The sequence below is a fragment of the Buteo buteo genome, chromosome 7 (assembly GCF_964188355.1).
Source record: "Buteo buteo chromosome 7, bButBut1.hap1.1, whole genome shotgun sequence".
Taxonomy (NCBI): Eukaryota; Metazoa; Chordata; class Aves; order Accipitriformes; family Accipitridae; genus Buteo; species Buteo buteo.
In genome coordinates this window covers 44,806,925-44,815,101 of record NC_134177.1, presented here as the reverse complement: position 1 = coordinate 44,815,101, position 8,177 = coordinate 44,806,925, and positions in this window count along the sequence as shown.

The window sequence follows — 8,177 nt, the reverse complement described above, 5'->3', positions numbered from 1 at the left end:
GCTCCACCTCCAGCGCCTCACGCCCCGGGGCTCCCGCCGCCTTGCCCGGGGAGGGAGAAGCGGCTGGATCGCCGGGGATGTAGGGATGACGGGGGAGAGACAGGAGGGGAGAGATAGGAGGGAAGGGGGAGGGAATCACCCGCCTGCGCGAAGGCTCGAAAGAACGAACGCGGGGCGGAGGGGAGAGCCCGGGGTAGCGGAGAGCTGTGGGGGTACAGAGTTATAACGAGAGGGTGAGAGGAAATATGGGGGAGGAGGGTGTGGGGGGCGAGGGGAATTCCTGCTGGTAGCGATAGGGAGGGAGAAGCGAGGTGGTGCGGTAGGGCAGGGCTGTGACTTTTGGCGGGATCGCAGCCCAGCCTTCAGGTGACCGCCATGGTCAGGTACGGTGCCTTCCCCACAACCCCGACGTGGGCCTCAGGGTTTGGGGGCTCCGGGGGCTTTATTTGTACGGGGAGAGCAGGCTGAGCACCCCCAGCAGCTGGCCTCAAGGGGGGGCCTTGAGTGTCCCCCCACAAACACCGAGCTCCAGGGTCGGTGTAGCCGCAGGCCTCTCTTATGAATGGAAATGATGGTATTTACAGCTTCACTTGTGGTAATATACAGCTAATATTGGGCCTTTTATGGCTTTCAGGTGTGTTGGTCGCCCAAGGTGAGCATTACTTGGGAGCCCAGAGTTTGAGGGGGTTTGCTAACCTTACCTGAAGTGCACCTGCCTCGTCTGGTGTTCCTCGTTGGCTAGTGTGTGGTAAAAACACCCTTTTCCCTGGGTAAATTAGCCCTGTGGCCCCTTGTGGAAGTGGCACTATATTTTATCAATATCTCATTTATCTTTATCAAGCTGTTCAAGGCATATTTTTCTTCCTAATTTGCTTTGCATGTGGGTCTTGCACACACCACTAGGAACATATTGGATAGTTCTTGGACACAGATGGTAGATTTTTAGGCAGAGGCAATTAGGATCGTTTGGTCTAAAACAGGCTCATACTGTGTGTAGCCAGTGATTAGCCACCCCTGTGCAACACAGGCAAGGACTCTTGAGATAACTGCTTGGTATAGGCTTTGATACTGCACTAAGTTAATATCACTCAAGTTTGACTACTCCAGCGAGGTCTTAAACAAAACTTTTATTCAGAGTGAAATATTTTGCATTTTTCAAACTTTTTATCGTATGCATGGATAGAAAAAAAACAAACCCTAGATGCACTAACGATACTAGGAAATATATCTCCTTCTGTCAAGTCTTATTTTAGTTTTCTTGGCTAATGTAGGACTGCTACTGTGACTTACTGTTTGTTCTTTTTTATTTAAAAAATTATAAGAGGCAGAGCTTCTGCTGTTTCACTTTGGGGACTGTTTTTAATAATCCTAAATTGTTGCTATTCCTCCCTCCCCCTGTTTTGTGAAAGGACATTATTCTTTGTCCTTTATTTGCAGAAAGAAATGTTATGGGGTGGGAAGAAAGGAATGTGACATAAACAGACCATGGAAGATTGCTTTGTCCTCTTTTTCCTTTTGCTTTTGCCTATTGGTGGCTTCAGGTTTTTCTTTTGTTTTCTGAGATGGTGTGGATTTTTTTTCAGTTGAGGAAAGACAGCTGGTTTCTATTGGCAATTAGCCCGCCAAGAGGCAGAGGCTATTTACCTCAGTTACTTTCTAGAGAGCTAGCTTGGAAAGGTTAGAGGCCTATTAGGAGGGGGACAGGTAAGGCAGCCTTCCTGTGTGTGAAGGAAAAAGTATTGATAATATGTAGAAAATGGTAATTCTTGAACTTACAATGTTCTTTATTTTGCTTTAAAATAAAGTATCTAATAAGATTTCTGAAAGTAGCGGCTGAGGTAAATATAATTTTCAAGATAGTGCTGTGGCAGTGGACTTTTTCAAGACATAATGACTTATCAAGAAGATAAATTAGCTAGGCTATGCCTTTTACTATCTTGTAATTTTTTGTAGACAAAACTAGTGTGCATAGTCAAGGAGAAGAAATAAACATATCTATGAAAGAAGGACATGGTATAAATCCTCTCTGGAGTATATTATGTTATGTATTCAGTCTGTAATTCATCTTGGTAAAGTCTGAGGAATAATCTTTATGGCAAAAATGATTTAATTTCTAGGTAGAAATAAAATTTAGATAGACTAGCATTTGATGTTTATTAGTACTGTATGGCTTGATATATTTATGTATTGAACAACTTAGTGATCTTCTATTGCAGATACATGTTTTGTTCTTAAAGGCATTATTAGAGAGTTGGTGGAGTCCTCAATTCACTGTATGTGTGTTTAATGTTGAGATAGTAGGTAATATTCAAAGTAACAGTAGCAAAACAAACTTACAAAAGTTTGTTTTGTTATATAATTGGTGAGTTCTCTGAATGCCTTTAAACTTAAGCAGTATCCTGTTTGCTGAATGGATTTTTTTCCTTAAGCTGTATTGGAAAGTTATTAGCAAAATGGCTCCATTCAGTGATGTGCTGTTCACATCCGTAAATTATTTTAATGCAATTGCTCATTAATAGTTGCAGATGTTAGAAAATCTTTCTGACTCCAGTACTTGTTGGCAGAGGTTCTGATGGATATTCTTGTCTTTGTTGGTATCTTTCTCTTTTCTTTTGTCTTTTTTATATAGGGAAACATTTAAAGGACACTTATAAATACTGCCTGTGTCTGAAAGCAAAATGGTAATGTATGTTGTTTAGGCAAAAGCATTCAGTCAGTCCATCTTCTGTAATCTTAGCTTTTGAAGATGCATCTGGGTATCTGAACAACTCACATGTAAAGCGTATGGAGTGCAATGGCCCTGTACATCTGTGTATCATTGTAGTGGATGGGGATGCAGACAAGCCTAATAATGGGTAAATGTATAAAGAAAATCTAATCATAGTCTTCTATTATAAAAACTGGCCCTAGAGATCAAACAACCTCTTGGTTGTCAAAATTCCTTCTGTTGAAGAAGTTCATGTAGAAGGGCTTCTACATCTGCAGAGAAAGATGGTTGTGTAATTTCAGTAGAAAGTGGTTGGAGCCTGATGTTGTTCTGCACCACAAAAAACTCAAAACCCTTAAAAAAAAAAATCCCAGCCAAACATCAGTGCCAAGTTACTATTTCTGAACAACAGTGAATTGCTGAAGTTCACCTCTGTTAGAGGAGGTTGTACATGTCAGCTTTTCCAAACCTGTATATGAAACCATGGATTAATGACTCACAAGTCAATTTGGTCTGCAAATTACTGCACTAAGTAGCAGTGTTGTCTTTCTCTCACAATTTTTGAGTCTGTGGTTGAGCTGCAAACCAAAAAGGATTTTTTTTGGTGTTTTTTTCAGTTATGCATGCAGATTTATATTTCAGCCAAATTAGGAGCTGTACATTTGTCTTCTATGTAAGAAGCAGCAGGATTGCCTCTTTACTGCTGAATTTTTTTTCACTGGTGTGTTCGTAGGTCAGGTTAAGTCTACTGCAGTTTCACTGAAGTAATTTTTAACTGAAATTAATTAGTGTTCACATAATGAGCATTTTTGGTGGCCAGGTATAGATGCTGATTTTTGTCAAAAGGTGGTGATTAGTGTTTGAGTCCTTTCATTGACCCAGTGAGGAACCCAGATGGGATGCCTGCTGATGCTCTGCCTTCTATATGTCTATCTCAATTTTGTAAATGTGGTGTAATAGTATAATTACTGCAATTATTGTTTCTGAGTCAAAAGAATAAACAGTGCTATATAGTTTGAGATGTATAAGTGAAAAGTAGTAAATAAATAAATACTGTGTCTGTTTTGGAGGAATATAGTTCTAGAAAGCCTGGATGAAAGAGATCAAATGTGTTTCATATGCTGCCAGTGCAAGACTATTGTTTGCATGTTTTCATTAAAGGTAAGGTACTTGTCAAAAAGCAAAAATGTGTTATGAAATTTATGTCTTGACATAGATGAAGTTCAGTATGAATGTAGTTGAAGATTCAAGCTAACTCATCAATGGAATATTTGGATTTGGATCATGGTCTAGCATAGTTTAGGCTTTTCAGATTAGACTGGTGGTTCTTGTTTTGTCATGGTTTAAATATGAGCTTGTATATGTGAACAGTTTTATTTTTTTTAATTACTATAGCTGGACATACTTAGTGGAGAAAAAAGGTTCTAAGAAAACAATAAAAAACCTGCTGAATTTTCCTGCAATGTGCTTATTTTGAAGTGGGAAGGAAGTGAACTGACATGGATAACATATGAACCTACTATATCTCCTTGATGTGGATATTAAAGGAACCTTGAAAATGGTTTATGGGGAAGTTGTTGGAGGCTTCTAATTTTAAATTCTTAACAGGAAATCATTAAACTGTAGAGGAGCCAACATAACAGACTGTTGCTCTAAAACAAGAGCTAAATGCAGAGCATTCACATGAACTTGTCAGATCTTTTTTTAATGCTGGTGGTTTTTTTCTTTCATGTTTACTGCAACCCAGATAAATACATTTTCATTTCTGTATTCTTCATGTACATCAGTTCAGCAGTCACATACTGGATGAAATGTTAAAGCAATGCCATTATGGTCATACCTCAGGGAGTACAAAGAAACTGAGATTATACTTCATTAGACCCAGAGGGTGTTAACTCCTTCATTGGCTAGGGAAAAACCTTTAAAAATGTGGATACTGTTCAATTTTATTTTCTTCTTTACATGACATTCTCATGCGTTATCTGAGAGTATTGCTGAGATGACCGACACATTTCACATAAGCTATGCAAGAGCCCTAAGAGGCGTAATAACTTTTGGTCACTATCAGCTTGGCTTGTTGAAGCTTTCTTAGGGGCTGGAGGAGGATTATTATGTGGCTGTAAGCACCAAGACATGAAGGTTGGTCACCAGAGTCAGCCGAGGTGCTTTACAAATGAAGAAGACTTTAAGAACATAGGTTTGCCAAAGCCCGATGGGCAGTGCTGTTTTCTGCTGTTCTGTGATTAATAAGTTTGTGCCCAGGTTATGAGCTTTTTATGTGTCTGAGCTATTGATAACTTTGCATTTTTCATCTATCAGACAAAATTAATTGTGGCTTTTACAAAATATAACTTTGTGTAACTATTTAAAGCATGCTATAGAAAAGAGAGGGCAGGATGCTGGCCACCCAGCACTGGCTTGTGGTGTGGAATTACAATGAACGTACACATCTCGGTTCTTTTTATTGTCTGATGCAGCTGAGGGAAAGGAGTACTGCTGTAAAAAATGTTAGTATCTGTGTAAGCTGCCTTCCCTGCTACTCCCGCTGAGAAGGTAGACTTGTTTATTCACTTGGTTGAGTGCAGACCTATAAAATGTTTAATTTCACGTTCACAGGGGTGTCAATGTAGTGCATTGGAGCACAAGGCTTGCTTCTGTCTCTGCCACAATGTACCTCTCCTTTCTGCAGTATCTGAGCTCCAGGCACCTGATCTTGTGCATCTTGTTCCCCTTTGTATGTTTCTTTTTCTTCTTTTTGCTTTTCAGTCTTTGAGCCTGTGGACAGGTAATCCTCAAAGATACCCTAGTGAGATTGCTGATGGTTATATCTGACAGACTGCGTGATGCGTTAGCAAACATTAGAAAGTAAAATAATTCATGGAAGTCATGACACTTTTCTTCTGGTGTCAGCTAACCTAACAGATTCATCTGGGTTTACACAACAGCTGCTTAATCTATTTTGGCTAAAGATGGGGTCATTCTTTATTCAAAATGTAACTAATTTAATTGGGCTTAAGCCTATTTGAGAATTTTTTTTAAACTACAGTTAAAAGAAAAATGAAAAACTTTTCATCTGCAAAAGAAATTGTGGCCTTCAATTTTGAGAAATTATTTGAATTAGTTCAACCAGACCGAGCAATAACAACGCCTGTACAGGCACTCCAAAATGGATTTTTTTCAATAACTGTTAGCCAGAGTGAGAATAAGCTATCATCAAGGTCAAGTAAATATCTCATTGTATTTGCTTTAGAAACATTTTACATTAAATGATTGTATCTCTTCTTATAGAAAAAAGCTTTTAATTTTGACGAGCCACTTAACTGAATTTCTGTCTCTGAAATAGCTGGGGGACCATGGGAAGTTTCTGCTTAGCATTTGGTTCCATTAAGTATAAAAACAAGAAAAGCACTCCCGATATTTATATATGCAAGAGAGGTGCATGAAAAAATGCTAAATTGCCCTGCAATTATTGCCTATTACTTAGGTCCTGGAGTGTGGAAACTGCTGTGGTACTCCTCATCAAACTTCATCTTTATTAAAAGTTTTTCTCCCTGCATCTTCAACTTGTATATACATGTTCCTATTTCTGCAAGCATCTGGTTTAGTTGAATCAAAGTTTCAGGAAAAAATTAGGAAATACGGTTTTAGTTGCCGGAGGATTTGCTGGTTGTGTGCCCTGTAAATCTTGAAGCACTTTTGTTTTCCAACGGCGGTTTTGAGAATGTAGTTGTTGCATGCGAAAACATCTTTAATGTATTTAATTAAATTTGTGAGTGTAGGTATGATTTTTATATGGTGCTATTGTCTTGATTGTAAAAGTATTGACAGAAACGAGGCACTTTATTCCACTTGAAAAGGCAAAAGTAATACTTGGACATAAAAAGGAGAGGCAGAAATACCTTGGCTTTTGAAGAGGAGTTTCTTACATCATAACTATTTTTTTTCCCCCCCTTTGTTTCCTTAACTTCCTTACAAATGCCAGACTACCTAGAATATGTTTACGTAAAGCACAGGGTTAGGGGTCCATCAGTTTGGTTCTGTTCCCGGAGTAGCCTATCATTTTCCACACTAAATTGTTCAGGAAAGCATTACCTATATTGAATGGTACTAATCCTTGCATAACATCATCTCTGGCTACATTTATTCAGCTATGAAACAGGGACATTGTACTTTTTGGAAGTAATAGACTTTAGTTGTCTCTGTGAGGACATATGTCTGACAATATTGTTTTTCTTTTGTCAATAGTTTTGAGTCGGTTTCCTTGTGTTCTGGCTACTTTGTATTAAAAAGTAATTGAAAAAATCTATTCACCCCCTTTTATGTGTGCTGTGATGTGGATGGCAGTGGATCTGCTGCAGGCCTGGCAGTTGGCATGCTGAGCTTTTTATGTTACTTAAAAGGGAAATAGGGGTACGGTGTGGTGTTTTGGATCGTATAAAGTTCAAATTGGTCTTTGTCTCCTTTACGCACCTTTATAGAGGTCATCGTGTATGTGGCAAATGCACTTCTATATAATAGTCTGTTATGAAACTTAAAGGACAGATTTTTAAAGCAGGATTTCTCAACTCTCTATTTGGCTGATGATCTGATGATTGATCTGATGGCATAAACACCTGTAAAATAGGAAGGGATAGTTATTTTACTGGATTAGTGTGGATTAATTCATTAATGTTTGTAACAGGTCTTCAAATCCCTACGTGCTCTAGAAATCCAAAGCTTTGTTGATATATTTCTTATTTTTTTAAGTACTGTTGACTTTAATGTGGTTAATGGAAGGAAATCCAAAGTACTTGCAGTACTTAAGCCAAACAATTATCTCCGTTTTACTGACAGTGGAAGTACTTTTGCAGAATTCAGTAATGGTTTTAGCTGTTTTAAGCTTGCAGCGGGAAGGGGCTCTGGGAGTTGCAAGTGGTAGTAGATGGCGAATAAAACAATGTCTAGAATTTCAGCTGTAAAACCGAAATGCACAAACCCCTCCACTACGAAGGGAACATCTTAGTCACAAGTGCAGCAGCCTCTCCCGCGGGGGGGGACGGGTAATTCCAGGGAAATCACCGGTGGGAATCCTTATTGTCCAAGCAGGGAAAGCGGGGCTTTCCGGCCAGGAGCAGGGAAAGGCGGGGAGGGGAGGGGGCCTTGAGTAACTTCCTGGGATTCCCGGCGAAACGTGGGGAGGAGTCCCGCGGTTCGGGTTAGGAGCTGGTGCCCTACTCGGAGCTAGCAAAGCGTGCGGGCAGCCTTGAGTAGAGCCGCCCCCCCCCCCGCCCGGGCTCGGCTCCCTTCGCCGGAGCTGCCCGCGTGCCCCCGCCGCCGGCGGTAGGGGGCGCCGTAGTGCCCGCTGCCGCGCCCGCCCCTTCCGCCGCGGCGAGGTGGGCGGAGGAGGGAAAGGGGGCCGGGTCCCGGCGACGCGGGCGGGCGGGGGCGCGGCAGGGGGCGCTGCGGCGCGGTACGCCGAGCGCCCGCCGTT